Source organism: Pteropus medius, unplaced genomic scaffold (genome assembly GCF_902729225.1).
Source record: "Pteropus medius unplaced genomic scaffold, Ma_sr-lr_union100, whole genome shotgun sequence".
Classification (NCBI taxonomy): domain Eukaryota; kingdom Metazoa; phylum Chordata; class Mammalia; order Chiroptera; family Pteropodidae; genus Pteropus; species Pteropus medius.
Window position 1 is genome coordinate 10,667,693 of NW_024354911.1, and position 19,751 is coordinate 10,687,443.

Consider the following 19,751-nt stretch of genomic DNA (forward strand, 5'->3'; position numbering starts at 1 on the left):
CTCACTGAAAACGAGGTAAATCACAAGCTATACTTGTTTTATTTTTAGTGTATAGCACAATCCTGAGGGAGTTGCAGATGTTCAGAAACAAAAAACATTACAAAGCCAAAATGACACTCCTTTGCACCATAGTGTCCCCGTTGCCTGAATCTTAATACATGTAGACAGAAGGGGGCAGCATTACACTTTCAGGAGAAACTGTGACTGCCGCTTTTCAATGTGACAAAAGGCACAAATGGCAAAGGAAGGATACCACGTTCATGAGCCAGGTAAGGAGTGTACCACACAATTTTAGGTTTATTTCTCCCAGGCTAGGTGTGAGATGCATGAGCTCCTTTCCAGCCAAAACAAACCCTTTTACCTGAAATGAGAAAATTATGAGATTATGCTAAATTAAAGCATGTCAAAAATGAATTCCAAACTTGACTCTAAATCTATTTTTAAACAAAGTGGTAGCTACTTACTTGGGTAACAAAATGTTTGCCAATAATTATTTTTACTTTCCCTACTTTCTGTTTGCCTTAGAAAGTTTTCCATTTAAACCAGACTGATGTAAGAATACACTATAAATTGAATCTGAACTTAAAACATTACTTCACAATTCAAGTGGTTTTTTTCTTCTAAATGAATTTTATGTTGATGAAATAATATATCAGGCTTTCTTTTTACAACACACTGTTTATCCATAGGTACCCTGAGACAGTTATAGCTCAGTAAAAATACTAGTTTTTCTTAAACTTAGCTAAATATGTGACTAGAAGGGCCTAATTATGGATGGGGACTGACCCCCAAAAAGGTAGCCCCAGCTGTCAGAGAGTGACATCACACCAAGACATTGTGAGGTAAAAAACATGACTTAGTATAATTAACTTTAGTGTGACTTATATAAAGCAAATATAATACTCAGAAGAGAATGGTCTAGTTTTTATTTAAATAGCATATTATATCAGTAGCATTGCCTGAGCTTTCTGATGGATTCATGGCCCATCTGCAAGATGTGGCCAAATAGAAAATTATAAAATTACAAATACTTATTATATAATTATAGGAGTAGAATGTTTGGGTATTTTTACCTGTTTTATAGTACCTTGTTACTCTAAGTGTGGTTTGTAGACCAGTAGCATTGACCTCAGCTAGGAGCTTGTTAAAAATGCAGAATCTTGGGCCCCACCCCTGACTCCTGAGTCAGAATCTGCATTTTAAACAGGTCTCAGGTGATTACTAAGCACATTAAAGTTAAAAAAACACTGTCACTTTAAACTTTAAACTTAAACTTTAAGTAAACTTTAAACATCTCTTTTAACTCTGATCTTCCACAGCCAGAACTCTGCACTCTCATTTAAATAACTAGAACGCATTAATAATAGATGTACTGTTAGTCTTGCCTTCCTTTTAAATTAACTGGAATAAATATTTGTATGAATTTGTCAAGTTATAAACAAATAACTGATTGTGGTGGCAAGAATAAGGGATACATGAAAATTTTAGTTGACCAGGGAAAACAAAGCTGATGGATATGATAATGCTCTTTCAGTATGCTTACTGTTTATAAGATTGCAAAGGATGCTACTAAATAAGATCAAATGAAGCAGTTATACTGACATCAAAGAAGCACATCAAAGACAAAGGCAAGAAGAAAATAGTAATGTCAAATGCAAAGTTTCATCTGAAATAGGAATGAAATTTCTGTGCAGATTGTTGTGGCAATGACAATGTCATGAGATATGTCTCATTAACATCTTTCCCTTTTGTCTTTCATTTCCCAGTGGTTAAAACCCCATAGCAAGTACACAGATCCCTTCATGAGCTGCTTATGACTTTCCAGGCTCAGCTTCTGCCACTTCCACATGTACCACCACAGTGCCAACTCAAATTGCCAAGCCTTTGTACTTTGTTCCCCATTCCTAGGAAGGTCTTCTCTGTTACTTTCCTATTATCTTCTAGGTGCTCAGCCTCAAAGTTTCGGGTTTCAATATAATTACTTTTTCTTGTTCTACCAATGTAGTAGCATTTAATACACTGTACTCAAATTTTTTGGCATCTCCTTCTCTTCCGCTAGGCTAAGTTCCTTGAGGACAGAAAAGCCTTACTTACCTTAAAATCCCAGTATCTAGTACACTGCCAGGCACCTGATGTGTATCTCCATTCCTAAGGTCTCCATTTTTTATTAATTTCTTGATTAGCTGAACTTCATTTGATGAGAGCTTGGTGTTGTTTTTTTCTTTTTCTTTCTAAGAACTCTTAAAATTTTTGTTCTCTGATACCTTTATATTTGAATAATAACATGGGCAGATATAATATTTTGAGTCAATCTTCCTTTGTCTAAGAATGTGGTAGGCACTCTATTTCTTCCAGCATTAAATGTTTCTGTGAAAAGTCTGACACCAGCTTGAGTTTTCCCCTTAGTAAGTTACTTGTTTTTTCTGTTTGATTTCTAAAGAACTCTTTTTGTTTTTAATTCTTGAGGTCGAATAACAACCAGGGCATACCTTAATACTGATAATTTAATATCAACTTTTCCTGTTAGAGGTATGCACTTTTTTTATTAATTTTCTATTATTATATCTCTGAATACTTTTTTTCACTATCTATTGTCTACTTTAGAGATACTAATTGTCTTTGTCAATCATCCATGTCTGACATTTTCATCCTAATTGCTTTCATCTCCAACTTGCTTTGAATTCACTGGCTCTTATGCCTTTCTTCTATCACATTAATTTAAATTTCAAATGTATTTCTGTTCCTTAGTCTTTTAATATGTTTATTAGATTTAAAATGCCATCTCAGTTTCTTTGACCTAGTACTTCTTTTATTTCATTCTGTTGTTTTATATTCTTGTCTTTAAACTTTCATTTTATTTAATTTGTATTCATACAAATTTTTTTTACAGCAAGAAGCATTCACAAGGAAACAATTTCTGTTACTGAAATTATGATTTATTGCATTTGGTTTCCTCATATGTCTTTCACGTGTATGTTTCTCGTGTGTGTATATATATATATATATATATATGTCTTTCTCTTCTATAATACATTTCCTTTGCAGAGTTTTATGTCATTTCTTTTCATCTTACATATGCTTAAGTAGGCGACATTGTGCAGACATTATTTGCTTTAATACAGTGCTTTGCAATCATTTTTATTTATCTAAATTAAAGATCTTAATGATCTTTCATTAAGATCATACTAGAAGATTTAACCCTTGAGGAGGACCAAAGTTTTACCACCTTGAAGCTGCGTTTTGGAAGAATGATTTTAAGCTATTTATTAAGCAACAAAAGACTTAGAAAGAACCTTTAACTCTCTCCCTTCCTAAGAGATTCAGGTAAAGATTCAGGTAAAGAGAAAGGCCTGCTCCAGGAGGGGATCTTAGAATGTTGCCTTAGCCTAATTTGAATTAAGTATGGCAAACAGGAGGTCTTCAGGCAGGAGCCTATTAGCTAGACACCCCCTGTTTCACATTGTTTTTTAGTTGCTCAGCAAGAATTTGCCCTCCATGTGTGTTCTACTCTTCTTCATCTACCTGAAAATTGCCCATTTTCACTTTTAAAAACTAAGATGCTATCTCCCCCTTTTCTCCTTTGTCCAAAGTGACATGTCTACCCAATGTTGCCTCACTGTCTTTAGAATTTTCATGCGTATGTGAATTCCCCATGAGCATATAGTAAAATTTTATTTTCTCCTATTAATCTCTCTCTGTTAATTTGATTATTAGCCCAGCTAGAAAAACTTTGAGGGTGAAAGGAAAAGTATTAATATTTTTCTTAGCCTCTACGTCTGTTAATATCTACAACAGAGAAAAAATAGAAATTAATATTTTAAACAGTACTATGTGTCAAACTCTGTGCTAAATATTTTACATTGATTTATCTTAATTTACTTAAGGAAGACACTAAGATGTACTGGTTAGGAGAAAAATGATTTGGATCAAACTGTCTAGGCTTAAACATAGACGGTTTAACTTGGGCTAATAAATTACTTAATCTCTCTAAACCTCAGTTTCCCAATCTCTAAAATGAGTAATAAAAATACCTAATGTCATGGGGGGAGGGGCAGGGAGAGTAAAAGAAACAAAGTATGAAAAACATATATGAGGTACTTGTTTGCCAAATGAATGAATGAATATATATTTTCCAAACAAAACTTTTAAACTTCACAATATATTTTCAGTTTCCGTTTGAAAAACTTGATTCTAAATTTGACTAAATTTGTGAACAGTGCTTTTATCATTTTTTGATACAAGTGCAGCCGACTCGTGCAGGATGTAGGTTTAAAATAGCAACAATTTTTTAAGCTCGATGTCTCTGGAATTGAAAGAGGAAGCTTGCCATCTAGTGGAAACCTAATTAAATTCCAGTGCTGCTTCTGAGTTCTGGCAAATTCTTAAATTCAAGTGAATTGTTAACTTTATAATATCTTTTGTGAGAAACTTTCTACGCATTGTTTTGTTGTACACATTTATGGGGGAAAATGCTCTGCAGTAGAGAATAATAATAATAATAATAATAATAATAAATCTGCCTCAAATTATCCTCCAAACAAAATATGCTTCACAAGATTTTATATATATATATAAGATTTTATACATATATATAATATATAATATATTATATAATTATATTTTATATATATATATATTATACACACACACACACACACACACACACACACACATATCACAGTATTTTCAAGTCAGGCTTGAAAGAAAATTACAGAAAATAACAATAGAAAAGACACATACTTGTTTAAGGAGATGTCAGAATTTCTTCCACAGTGCCCATGCAGAAGGGCCAAGAATATAAGAAGTTTCATGCTTTCAGGTTTCTATCTGATTTTAAGGTCCAGTTTCTCTATAAGTAGTCTCCTTTATTTCTCTCTGCACTGTTTGTGTGTGTGTGTGTGTGTGTGTGTGTGTGAAAGTCTAATTTTGAAGTTTTGACCTATTTTGACTTTCAAGAAACCATTTCCTTTTACCATCAAAACTTAGAAGGTAAACAATTTCCTTTTTTCTTAACAGGTCATCATATTTAATAAAACTTCTTGATTTGAATTTACTATTACTCATTTAATAACCATAGAGATAAAACCCTGAAGTAGCCAAGCTTATGAAACTAACTCATATCTCCAGAAACAAATTACAGTGGTAGGGTCATGAGCTGAGGCAATGATGTATAGTTCTTGGGTGAAAGAACTAACTTACATGTTGAATACGGTTCCTTCTCTCTAAAAATGAGGAAACTTGACCAAGTTATGGATAATAATTCTTAAAAGAAGCAAGTAAGTGGATTCCATAACATTACTTGAAAGGTTAATAGCTATAAAATATAATGAGGCAGGAGCATGGTTAGGAGAAAAAATGTTCCAGTGAGATAGGAAAAATGCATTTATGCAAAGGATAGGATAGACAATGGTTCCCAGGACCTTCTGTCTTTCAAGGCCATCTTTGAGTGAGGCCATTTTTTACTTTCATCTACACACTGAGCTGACCCATCCATAAACCAGCTTTGAGTTTTTTCAGTTACTCCTCAGGTAATAAGAGAGAATCCCCCATGGAATCATAGGCATGAGCTGAGGGAAGGTCACTGATATAACTGTGCCACAGGCATCTGTGACACCTGCTCATGAAGCTTGTTTGTGCCATCTGCTCATGCTTGTATTTGCTCCCAAATGTACCACTTCCATCTTGCTATACATTGTTTCTGAGCCTGTCTGACCTTATTATTTGTGGAGTCTGACAGGACCTAGTTCATGACGGGAATTTCTAGATAGATAGTCACTTAATGCTCTAAGGCCAGGCACATCAAAAGGTATATAATTCTACAGTGAAAATGGCATGGTCTTGCTCTAGAATTTAAGGGGCTTACATTATGATTTACCCACTGGCGTTTGCCACAAACTCCATGCAGCATCTTTGCTCATCAACACTTTTAACATCATAGATCCTGTCAAACTGTAGGGCCCAAGTGGGAGAGGTATTGGCACCACATCCCACATCCGGGACCTGTCGCTGAGCTCTTTCCTACACTATATCCCATTTAAAGTAGTCAGCCTTTTATATTTATGGGCTAGAGAAGTATCCCTAGGTATCCCAGGGGCCCACCAGTATTGTGCTTCTTTTTTAATGTAGGTGATACAAAATGAAATAACTTCTCTTTTACTTTGGAGGAGCTATCCAGGCACAATGCTAACCAATAGACCCCAAAAATATTTATAGATGTGGCAGGCACTTTAATCTTCATAGAGTTTGTCACCCATGCTCTAGATTACATGTTTTACCAGTACCTCCACTGTCCTAGTAATCTTTTACAAATCCAAATGAATCAATATAATGTCATTAAATAAATTGGTTAAAGTAATATAGTGTAGAATGTCAAGATGGTCTATCTCTTCAAACTAAATTATTACAAAAAGTAGGAGACTAAAACAAATCTACAAATGAATACTATTATCCATTCCATATGAATATTATTATCCATTCCATAGGATTATGGACTGATTCTTATTCTTTCTAATTGAAATAGAAAAGAATATATTTTCCAATTTTATGGCCACTCAACAAGGATCTGTTGCCAAACTAATTCACTCTAGTAAAAGTTCCTCATCAAGTAGTGCAACCAAAGATATTATTTAACTGAGTTTGTAGTAGTCTAATCATTCTCCAGGTACATTGGCTTTTGCAGGAGCCTGATAAATTAAATGGAAATATGATAGGGACTACCACTCCAGCATTCATTTGGGAGTTGGCAAACATTTTCTGCAAAAGGCAAGATTGTAAATTTTTTGTGTATGACTTTGTGGGTCAGACAGGTTCTGTAGCAACTACTCAACTCTGCCATTATAGTGTAAAAGTAGCTATAAACAATATATAAATGAATGGGCATGGCTGTATTCCAATAAAATTTTATTTACAAAAACAGGTATCAAGCCAAGAACTTAGTAATAGCCAACCAATTTTATTAACTGTATATATGTATAATAGGTCTTTTCACTATAAATCTCAAATATCTAATATATTTCATCTACTAGTACATTACTTTCTACCAGTTTACTTTCCCAACACACTAAGAGTGAAAACTTAACAGTGAACCACCACTTTTGCCAGAAGCTGTTTGAGCTCTGCGTTGTCTTCCATGTAGTGAACTATAAAAACCCATCTTATCGACTGTTTTTCAGCTTACTCCCAGTACTAACTTGAGTTCTCTAGAACCAGATGGACCAGAGTTTGAGGTACAAGATGTTGGTTAAAAAGGAAAGGAAAGGGGAGAAAATAGAATTGGGGAGAGAAAGAAATCAAACTATGCCATAGACCAAACAAACCCTCAACCAGTTTGGCAGGAGCAAGTATTTCTCAACAAAGCTTCCTGGGCTGGGCCAAAATTCCCATGTCTTTCTACCTGTGTTTCCCTCAGTCACCAGATGCAAGCTGCCTGAAAAGGATGTAACTTCATGTACAGTGGTTCTCTACAGCCAAGGCAGACACTGAAGAGATAGGTGTGGTACGTTGAATAATGGACCCCAAATACGTCCATGTCCTAATGGAACCTGTGAATGTTAAACTATACAGTAAAAGGGATTTTGCATATATGATTAAGTTAAGGATCTTGACAGGAAAGAATATATCTTAGATTATTGGGAGGAGGTGGAGAGAAGCAGCAGGGGACCTGGAGTAATCACAGTGGTTCTTAGAAGAGGGATGAAGGAGTCAGAGTCAGAGGAGAAGGCAATGTGATGATGGAAGCAAAGATTGGAGTAGTATGCTTTGAAGATGGAGGGAGGGGCCATAAGCCATGGAATACAGGTAGCCACTAGAAGCTAAAAAATGCAAGGAAACAGATTTTCCCTTCAGAGCCTCCAGAAGGAACCAGCCCTGCATACACCTTGTCCTTAGTCAAGTGAAACTGATTTTGGACTTCTGACCTCTAGAACTATAGAAAAACAAATTTGTGTGGCTTTAAACCACTAAGCTTGTGGTAATTTGTTTCAGCAGCATAGGAAAATAATACAGCTGGATATCTGGCGGACACATATCCCTGTCCACCACACTGTGATAAAGCCATGAAGTATCAGTCTCTGGGTCTTAGAGGAGATATATAAGCTCCATGAGAACGCCCGCACTCAAGAAACCACTTTACTAGAACAAAGTAGAACAGGAGGAAAATATGATTCCATGAAATTAAATACATTCTGTAAATCATGACAGAACAGTCATAGTCTTCCATTCATGGGTAGTGATCATCTAGAAAGAAAAGGTAATGTTGGTCTTGGATAGTAGCAGCCAGACTTAAATATCAGGAACATCAACTGAGACCAGCTTAGACACTAGATTCTAAGATACTAGATGCTAAAATAAAAAAAAACCAGTTGACAGCTAGAAATATCACCTATTGATGAGCTAATATAAAGGTCCTTTGTCTTATGCTTCATAGAACACCAAACCAGGAAATAGCTGTCAAAGACTTCTATAATCATGGGAATGTCGTATTCTATACAACTGCAATGGTACAAATACATTGATGGAGTTCTGGAAAGTTCCTATTTTACCATGCCCTGTATATTTAGGGTATATTGGTCCAAAAAGTAAAACTCAACCAAGAATCACAGATATTGGAGGTTGGTAACCAAGTTTAATGAGACACTGGTTGGTTGAGATGAACTAATGCATAATGCTCAGTTCTGGACAAAGTTGCTCCTTTCACCCTCTCCTCTATATTCCCCTTCAGACCCTTTCTAGTTCCTCTTCCTATGGTAACTCTTCATGTCTCCTCCTCTTTCCACATCCCCACCATGCTCAGTTCAATAAGAGTATGCAAAAGTGAAACTAGAAGACAGCCAAATTACCCCTGTTTACAGGTAGCAAATGCTCATGTCATTGGCATTTGTTCCTTTAGAATCAATGTGCTGTATGGAAGACCACAGCTTAAGGTGCTGCTTTCCATCTTTCCTTTCCTCAGAAGAATCAGAAATGTAGGTTTAGCTCTGAGAAAAATAATGCTAGTAAGATAGATATAAGGCTAACTACAGCAACCTCAGACCGTAATAAAAATTGTGAGCTCATCACCTCACTCATGACTGTGGGGAAAGAGGGAAATTTTCAAGACTTTTTCATCAAGGGCAGAGGGATGATCTCTTATTGCATATTTTCTCCTAAGATAGAGGCAGAAATATAAGATAAAATTACTATTACTTCAACTACCAGAGATCACTACATTCATCTCTGGATTATGTTGATAATCTTTATAGTATGTTTTGAATTAAAATGTACTATTTGAACCTTGGACATTAGTTGGCTTTGGCTTTTATTTTCTAGAGGAAGAAAAACATCTGCAAAAGAAAGTTGCCAAATCCTAGCTGAAATAAATTTTTCATTTGTTCTATTTTCAACCTTTTACAAAGATTCTTCTTTAAGGTGACTCAATTTGAGAGAGAGAGAGAGAGAGAGAGAGAGAGAGAGAGAGAGAGAGAGAGGCTTTAAAAAGTAAAACAGCAAAAGACCAGATGTATTTAAATATTTTTTTAAGTGCACAAGAGCACTGAAATGGCTTAGTGGGACTGTGTTGAACAACTATTTGGGCATGGATAGATATGATAGCCATTGATATTTTAATCTCATCTATTAAACAGATATAAGCCATTCCGGAAAAAAAATTCTCTTATTTTTAAAGACTACCAAAAGAAAAAACCTGTATGTTTCATATCATCTGTCAGGAAGCTTCTTTTTAAATAAGGCTGTCCATTCCTTTTGTCACTAGAAAAGGGTATACTAATGTGCCTTAGTCTGTTCTCAGAATATAGGTATCATCAGGAAACAGAAGGGACCCTCAGTTGAGATTTGAAGATAATTTAATAAAGAGATTATCTGCAAATGTGTGAAAAAACTTAAGAGATTAAACGGGAATGTCGAGCACTCTGGGATTGTTGCCCCTTCTAGGCCTGGGGAGACAAGTTGGAGATGGAATGATGGAGGAGTTAGGAGGATGAAAGCTTGTAGTTGTACAGCTGCAGTCACAGCCAGAACACAGCTACCAGGCAGGGACAGTGAGAAGGAAGAAATGCCCTGATCTCTCTTATCTTTCTCCTCATACCCTTCAAACCCTTTCTGGTCCCTACAACTGCCTGAACCAACTGGAAGCTAGAGAACAAAAAAGTCTACACAACACAGTTAATCAGGATCCACTTCCAGGGGCAAACAGTACAGCAGAGAAGGGTAGAAATAAATCTGGGAAAGAGGAGTTGGGGGAAACAGAAAATAACCAGCCCAGCACTCAAATACCTTACTTATTGATGACTCTTAGTAGCAAGTGCAAAACAACCCATGTTTCTCCAAGAGCCTCTTAAGAGGTGTCACTGAGGAGCTTCATCTCCAACATTCAATGATGTATAACTCAACAATGAGTTTCCCCCTCTCTTACCAGAGCAGATATAAGCTAAGTCTCTAAAAGAGCATTCTGATATCCTTATACTATTTTAGTCTACCAGAATTGCCGTACCTACTCTGTTTCATTCAAGGAACAAGCAAATTTTCTCTTAATTTCTACATTACTTTGAATATTAGGTTTTAACTAGATACTTTGTTGCAAACTAATATTTTATGACAAAGTAGTTATATCAGTTTTGGAAAGAAATTAAGTATTTTAAGATGTTAGCTAAATCCAACTGACATGTGACAACCTATTAACCATAGATACATATGGATGCTGCAAAAATTACATCATTGATGAAAGAGTGAAGATACAAAATAAATAAAATGGGGTCACTTTAACCAACTTGCTGAAATAGTTAACATTATGAAGAGTGGGGCATAAGAAAATACCTCATCCTTGTTCTAACTAGTCTGGACTTTTTTTTTTAAACTTTCCAGTCCTGTGTTAATGCCCAGATATACATGTGGACCTCCAGATAATCCTATAATTACCACCCTCCACCTGGAATACAGATACTCAGGCCACTTGATTACCCCTTAAGGATTCACGTATACATCCACCTAATATCTAACTGTCGTGGGCCAATTCCTAGGGCTAAGAATGCGGGACTGATAATTCTCAAGAATGTATTTTTTGCTATACATTCTCTTCTTTGGAACACTTTTGGATTTTTTTCCTAGCTGTGTTTCTAGTATCTAACTCTAAGACCCTTGAACAAATCTTTCTCATTTATTTCTAGCAAAGCCTCCAGACTATTTTCGAGTTTGTTCAAAAGCATGAACTAAACATATTCAGTTCTTAAAAATCACTTGACCAAATATAAACATCTAATATCATGTGAAACAAAAAGACAAAAAAAGAGGAACAGCAATTTGATAGAAAAATGAGTAAAATAAACTTTAAGGCATATCTATTATGTAAAATAACAGGTTTTGACTTTCATATGCAAAAATTGCACAAAAAGATAAAGTCATTGCCATTTAAGCTACATTACACATTTGAATTATTTTACTCTTCATATCAAAACTAAGTACATCTCATTAACCCCAGACCAATACTTTCTCTGTTATTACCTATTTCTATAAATGGTGCTATTACTCATCAAATTTTCCAAACCAGAAACATGAAGGTTTCATTTTAAACACTTCCATTTCCCAGGTCCCACATCAAACTGGCCATTTAATTCTGTCAAGTATACTCACTACCCCCAAACTGTCTATCTCCACTTCCAAAGTTTTGAGTTAGGCTCTTATCGTGTCTTATCATGACTGCTACAAAAGCTTCTGAGATGGACTTTGCATCATTTAGTTCCTGCATTATAAAATGATCAACTCTACATTGCAGCCAGAGGTATATCTTTAAAACAAATAGAAACTTGTCACTCTCTTACTTAAAACTAGTCAATGTCTTTCCTTTGCCCTTAGAGTTCTTAACAAGCCCCTTCAAAACAATCTGACTTTTCTTTCTCTCTAACCTATTCATCACCATTCTTCTGCTAGCTTTTCTCCTTTCATTTTTCAAACAAACTATTGTACTCTTTCATCTTAATGTCATCATCCCAGCTGGACCCTTCACTGGAATTATTCTCTTCCTTCACCTAGCTAACTCCTAATATTCTTTAGGCCTCAGCTTAAATAATAATGCCTCACAGAAGGCTACCTTGAGCCATTAATGTAATAAAACAATCCGTAGTATGTTTTTCATATTGCTGTGGGAAATGAAATCATTTTAGTGGTCAAGCTTTTAATCTTATATTTATTTCTGTTGTCCTGATAGCAAATATGAGGTTTCTAGATTAGGACGGACCATTATTATAGCAATAATCATATTATTTTCCCAAGCTCTATTCTCTTTCCATGGGGTAATGTGACAAGAGCCAGATGGTTATGTTTGCATGTATAAAAAAGAGGTTGTTGCACCACAGAGGACCTCTGAAATCATGACTCTGAGATCTTGTATAGCAACTGCTATATAGATATACCCTCTTCTCCTGGGAGAGGAGAGAAACCTTACCTCCTAAGGTAAATAAGTCATGATAAACAGAAATAGAAACAGATGGCTCTAGATTTCACCCCACTGGAATGTGAGGAGCAAACAGATCTGCTAAAAGGATTTATTACAAGTTAATTTCCTTTACCCAGAAAGCCTGACCAAGTAAAAATGGCAAAATAGATAATTCCAAGAGTCCGTTTTTTAATATCAAAATATCAAACAAAAACTGTACCATCAGCTTAATCAGAACTCTGGGAAATAATCAAAGCTTTACAGCAACCAAAAAAAATGCTGAATCAAGAAAGAGGCAACTTAAAAGTAGTAAGAAAGCTTTATGAGAGGAATTTTTAATTGCCCTTATTGTATTCCCCTCCCTGGCTTGGTGGCAGTCTTGAAGATAGCATTCTCCATTCTTAGAGTGGGATCTCGGTCCCTGGTTCCAGAGAGAGCAAAGCAGACTTCATTGTCAAAGAACTGCGACAATTCTCTAACTTTAATGGGTACCACCTAGAAGAAAAACACAAGGTGCTTGCCTTTGCTTTGCATAACTTGAAACCCACTCGGCATACACACACACAAAATGGCTACACAGAGAACATTGCTAAAAACAAAAAACAAAAAAAACAACAACTGTAAGGCAAATAAACAACATGCTGCTGCCTGGGCAGAAGAGTACTATTGAGGCAAACAACAGATGCACTGAAAGCCTGGAAAGAAAAGCTAGGGAGAGTTGCTTTGGGAAATTAGGGCATTCAAAGTGCCTGCATATACTAGGGAATTTAGAAAGCCACATACCTGCCTAGGGCAGAATGTATACTTAGAAACAACCCTAGAAGACCATAAGCTTTCACCTCTGGTAATTTATTTTTAATTATTTATTATCTTATCTTATTTTTCTTTTCTATTCTAGTTTAGCTCCTGATGATCAAGGAACTCTCTGTCAAATACTAGCTGAATGCAATCTAAAGGAACAAAAACCTCAGAGGCCACACAAAACAAAAAATATACACTTTGCAAATTTGTACAGAAAAATTACTAAATAAACAAATGCTACAGACCACAGCAAGTAACAAAAACAAATCCTGATAAGGAAAAAGAATCTGCTTCCAGATTTAGCACACTTTAATGTCCAATTTCTAACAAGAAAAATTTTACAAAGCATGCAAAGAAGTATGAAAGTATGGTCCATTCACAGAAGAAATGAACAGAAATTAATTCCTTAGGAAGTCCCTGAGGAAGCACAGACATTGAATTTACTAGACAAAGACTTTAAGTCAACTGCTCAAATTGCAAAAGAAAACCATAGGCAAAAATTTGAAGGAAATCAGCAGAATGATTTCTCAACAAACAGAAAATATCAATAAAAGAGATATAAAAATTATGAAAAGGAATCAAACAGAAATAGTAAAGTTGAAAACTACAATAACTGTAATGAAAATTCACTAGAGGGTTACAATAGCAGATTGAACTGGAAGAAGAAAGAATGAGTAACTTGTAGAAAGGTTAATTGAAAGTATCCAGTTTGAAGATACATAAAGAAAAATAATGAAGATAAATGAACAGAAGCTAAAATAACAATGGGAACCATTAAGTATATCAACATATGAATCATGGGAGTCCCAGGAGAGGATAGAGAAAGGAGCAGAAACAATATTTCAAGAAATGGCCAAAAACAATCTCAAAATTTAATAAAAGACAAAAACAAACACATCCAAGAAGTTCAAACACCTCCAAGGAGAATATACACAATTTTTCAAAAGATAAAGATAAAAGGAGAATCTCGAAAGCTATAAGAGGAGAGATATATCACATATAAGAAATCCTTAATACCATTAACATCTGATTTCTCATGAGAAACTACAGAGGCCAGAAGGCAGTGGGATGACATTCAGAATGCTAAAAGAAAAAGACTGTCTATAACAAGATTTCTATATCTGGCAAAACTATCCTTCAAAAATAAAGGAGGATGTAGGCCCAAGTGGCTGCTGTCAAAATGGGCAAGTTTATGAAACCTGGGAAGCTGTTGTTAGCCCTTGCTGGACACTACTTCAGACACAAAGCAGCCATCCTGAAGAACATTGATGATGGCACCTCAGACTGCCCCTACAGCCATGGTGTCTGGAATTGACCGCTATCCTAGCAAAGTGACATCTGCCATGGGTAAGAAGAAATTTGCCAAGAGGTCAAAGATCAAGTCTTTTGTGAAAGTTTATAACTACAATTACCTCATGCCCAGAAGGTACTCTGTGGATATCCCCTTGGACAAAACTGCTGTCAACAAGGATGTCTTCAGAGATGTTGATCTGAAACACAAGTCCTGACGGGAAGCCAAGGTCAAGTTTGAAGAGAGGTACAAGACTGGCAAGAACAAATAGTTCTTCCAGAAGCTACGGTTTTAGATCTTTTTGTTTCAGTCATTAAAAGTACAAAAATAAATAAATAAATAAATACGTAAATACATAAATAAATAAATAAATAAGAAAATAAGACAACCCAGATAAACAAAAGCTGAGAGTTTTCATTAATAGACCTGCTCTATAAGGAATGCCAAAGGGAATCTTTCATGCAGAAATGAAGGGAAACTAAATAGCAAGTCAAAGCAATAAGAATAAAAAAACTCAGATAAATGTTAATGACATAGGTAAATATAAAGCCAGTATCATTGTAGTTTTGATTTTTAGCCCTTTTTGTTTTCTATGTGACTTAAAGGACAAATGCATAAAACAATAATCATAAATTTATGACAGTGGGCATATGATAAAAGAGGGGACAGAGCTTTGTATGAGCAGAGTTTTGTATGCTACTGAAGCTAAGTTTATAACAATTAAAACTTAGATTATTATATATTTAAGTGGAAACAACACAACTGTCAATGGAGGAATGGATAAAAGTGATATATTCATACAATGGAATATTACTCAGCCATAAAAAGAAATGAAGTACTAATACATGCTACAGTGTGTATTAGCCTCAAAAAAATTATGCTAAGTAAAGGAAATAAATAAAAGGCCACATACAGTATGTGAAATATCCAGAACAGGTGAAGTCATTGAGACAGAAAGTAGATTGGTGGTCGCCAAGAACTGTGGGTGGGAAAAATAGGGAATGACTGTATAATGGGTATGAGATTTTCTTTTGAGGTGATAAAAAAATTTTGTAGATGGTGGTTGCACAACATTGTAAATGTACTAAATGCCACTAAATTGTATACTTTAAAATGCTTAATTTCAAGTTATGTAAATTTCATTTTAAAATTTTTAATGAAAAAAGTCAGAAACATGAAAATATTCACAATGTCCTACAGTTTTACACAGATATTAAAAAACAGTAAATATAAGAGGAAACTATCAGCATGGATGGCACACAGAAAGAATAAGTAATGTTTTAAAAATTCTTGTTTCAGCTATATGTATTTTTGTATTTATTAGGTTATTAGGTTATAATGTAAAACATATTTATTACTGTGTGTTACAACAAAAAACATTGACAGCCACTTAAACTTCTGTTAGAATAGTTTAATTATCCTTCTGTGGCAGCCATGAAAGTGCATAATTCTAAACTTTCATGAAAGAGTGTCACTACTTTCTAAGGAGTGCAGTTAGTTGACAGCCTTCGATGGCATTACCTTTGTGATTTATTAAAGCCTGTGACTTCTTCAATAAATGATGCTGAGAAAACTGGACAGTCACATGCAAAAGAATGAAACTGGACCACTATCTCACATGATACACAAAAAATAACTCAAAATGGATTAAAGACTTGAATGTAAGACCTGAAACCATAAGACTCCTAGAAGAAAACATATGCAATAAGCTCCTTGACATCATTATTGGCAATGATATTTTGGATTTGGCACTAAAAGCAAAGGCAACAAAAATAACACATACAACTCAATAGGATTTTAAAATGGGCAGAGGAACTGAACAGATATTTTTTCAAAGAAGACACAAAGGGCCAACATGTACATGAAAAGGTGCTCAACATCACTAACCCTCAGAGAAATATAAATCAAAACCATAATGAGATATCACCTCACAACTGTTAAAATGCTTTTCATCAAAAATATGAGATAAATGTTGGCAAGGATGTGAAGAAAGGGGAACCATAGTACCCTGTGGGTGGAATGTAAATTGGTTTAGCCAGTATGGGAAATAGCATGACGATTCCTCAAAAAATTAAAAATAGAACTACTATTTGACCCTGCAATTCCATTGCTGGGTATACATCTGAAGGAAATGAAATCACTACCTCAAAGAGATATCTGCATCCCCATGCCCACTGCAGCATTATTTATCCAAGACATGGAAACAATCTAAGTGTCCATTGAGGGATGAATGGATGAAGAAAATATGGTACATATATACAATGGAATATGATTCGGCCATAAAAGAGAGAGAAATTCTGCCATTCTGGATGGTCCTTGAGGCATTATGATAAGTGAAATAAGTCGGAGAAAAATGAATACTGTATAATCTCCCGTGTATGTGAAATCTAAAAACAAAACACCTGAACTCATAGATACAGAGAACAGATTGGTGGTTGCCAGATGGACAGAGGTTAGGTGAAATGGGCGAAGGTGGTCCAAGGGTAAAAACTTCCTAAGTCTTGGAGATATAATGTACAGCATGGTGACTAGAGTAAATAATACTACATTGTATATTTGAAAGTTGCTAAGAGAGTAGATATTACAAGTTCTCAACATAAGAAAAAGAATCATAACTATGTGTGGTGATGCATATTAACTAGACATATGTGATCATTTCACAATATCTATCAAATTATTCTTTTATACACCTGAAACTAATACAATGTTATATGTTAGTTGTATCTCAATTTTAAAAATTTAATTAAAAAAAATTTTTTTAAGCCTTTGAGCCAAGGCGATGTTCTTCCCAGGCAGCATATAGCATGATGAATTCCAGGGCCTGCTCACTTATGCCCCCTGAAGGACTTCTTTGATGAACTACCCCCAATTTCCCTATTGGGTTAGCCAATACTTTGTTGATTCTACACTGCAATCTTGGGCTCCCTCTGTCCCATTGTTTACTTCTCCCTTTTTCTTTCAAAAATGTCAAATCTGCATCAGGCTCTGATTTACCAGGCCCAACCTTTCTTATCACCCCTTAAATTTTCACAGGCCATATCTCCCAATAAATCTCTAGTACTCCTAACTCCATTTTATCATCACCTTACTACAGAATCTGAACTGATACGTCCTCATCACACTTATTACAATTTGTAATGTTATCTTTATATGTTTTTGTTTGTATATTGTCTCTATCACACTGTAATCTTCTTGGCAGTCTTTACCATTGAAGGGTTCTCTCACAAAGCTTGCATAACCTATGTGTTGACTCCAGCCTCATCTCACCTCTAGGCCCATACAGGACAATAGTGGTTTTGTAATCGTATCTTACATAAGAAAACACAGCTGAGAGAGTGAGAAGACACTAAAATCCTATGCCACAACTACATCTTCCAAGGGTAGGATTTCTCAACTTTGGCATTGTTGACATTTTAGATTGAATAATTCTTTGTAGTGGAGTGGCTGTCCTGCACATTATAGGATGTTCAGTAGCATTCTCAAACATCTAGTCTTCTACTCACTAGATGTCAATTGCACCCTTCTCAGTTGTGACATTTATGATTTAAATGTCTTCAGACATTGCCAAATGTCCCTTGGGGGAGCGGGGCAAAATCACCTCTGCTTGAGAAATATTGGCCTTGAAGCATCTTTTTTTCTAATTGCCCCCAAAATGCTGTATGGTAAATTAGTATCCTTACTGTAACTTACCATGGTCATAGGAATATTCCTCTGGACTACGCAGACCCAGATCCCTTAGCAGCAACTTCCAGACAGTGTGAGTCTCTTCCTCCTATGTCTGTCCTTTGGACCCTAAATGGGTCTGCATGTGTTCCCATGAGTTACAGATTTAGGATTGGACAGATTAACCCAAGTGGCTGACTGTGACTAGAAGCTCTCCTTTCTTGGTAGACAGAAACTTAAAGGAGGGCCCATTCAGGCAGCATGTTGAGGTTTCAATGGATAGATTAACATTGTCCCTTGGCCTCTGTGACTTTTCATCACACTTTGTTAACCACAAACTGTTTTATCCAGTATTTCTTGGAAAATCATTAGCCATCTTTATGTAAATTCCCGTTGCTGTTCACCCAGGAGCACACTATGTACTAGTTACTTCTCACGTGAGAAATAGCTAATCAAAAAAAATAAATGTCTATAACTTTTGAGTGTCTGCTTTAAATATCTCAAGGTTCCTATTTTGGCTGAATATGTAAGCCATGGCTATCTCCATCATCAGGAATAAAAACCTCTCATATCTCTATTTCAGTTGCTTTGAAGTATGAAATCTATCTCTTCAAAGTCCCTCTATTCCACAAAGTGTACTTGTCACTTAACATGTATTTTTAAGTCTGGCTTTTCCAGTAAATTTGGTGCAAATCCATGTCCAGCCATTTCTTCATTATGCTGCGCAGGCAGAAACTTCATTTTCTCTCTGTAGATTTGTTTCCCTTCCTTCCCTCCCCCAACTGGTTTCTTTTCCTTACTTGCATTCATTTGCATAATTTAAATTTATACCTTGGATTCTGAATATTCGGTGTGCACAGATTTAATGGATACAGGATTTAGAAGAGGGGAATTGCAAAAGTCACTTTAAAAAATTAACCCATTACACCGATTTCAGTCCAGGCTTAATGGAGAAATGCGATATATGACTAGGATGTTGAGGAATTTTCTTGGATGAGGCATAAAATTAACCCCTGTCCCAAATGCTGACTGTGGCGGGGGAAGGGAGCCGGGGCGGAGTTCATGGAGAGAACATGCAGGATTGGAGCTGGAAGGGCTTTAGGGTTGAATGCTCTTGTTACTGCTCTAGCTCCTCTTCCTCCGCCCGGAAGAATGAAACAAGGCGCCCTACACAACACTTCCACCCAGCAACTGACTCTAGCCGGGGCGCTGAGGCAGGATACGTGGTATTTCGCGGTGGTTAGTCAGAGTAGAGCATCACTGGCTGCACCAAAGGAAGGGCTCTAAGCGCCACTGTCACAAACTGCATCGCAGCCGAGTCTTCGAGATTAAAGCTTTTAGGATTCGAGGTAAGGTTAAAAAACATCACACTCCCTGTGGGAACTGCTCGAACTAAACACTCCACTGCAAGTATAACAGCATTCAGTCCATTAACTCCTCTAAAACAAAACCTTCCTTCTCAGTCTCAAACATCTGACGGCCTGGGAAAACTAAAAGCTCTCTCAACCATGACCAGCAACCTGTTTCCTCAGATACGGAAGCAACAGATAAGCAAACGCAACAGGCGAGCCC

At 35.9% G+C, this 19,751-nt stretch overlaps 1 protein-coding gene and 1 pseudogene across 1 annotated transcript in view; both read left to right on the forward strand.

Moving 5' to 3' along the window:
* The first annotated feature begins 208 nt into the window (after positions 1-208).
* Positions 209-14,844, forward strand: LOC120597802 (60S ribosomal protein L27-like; annotated as a pseudogene).
* Positions 14,845-19,393: 4,549 nt separating this feature from the next.
* Positions 19,394-19,751, forward strand: part of MIS18BP1 (MIS18 binding protein 1) — a 46,407-nt gene continuing 46,049 nt past the window's right edge. The window contains exon 1 of the mRNA XM_039856468.1: positions 19,394-19,528. The gene's annotated coding sequence lies outside the window, so the exon portion shown is untranslated. The remainder of the gene's footprint in view (positions 19,529-19,751) is intronic.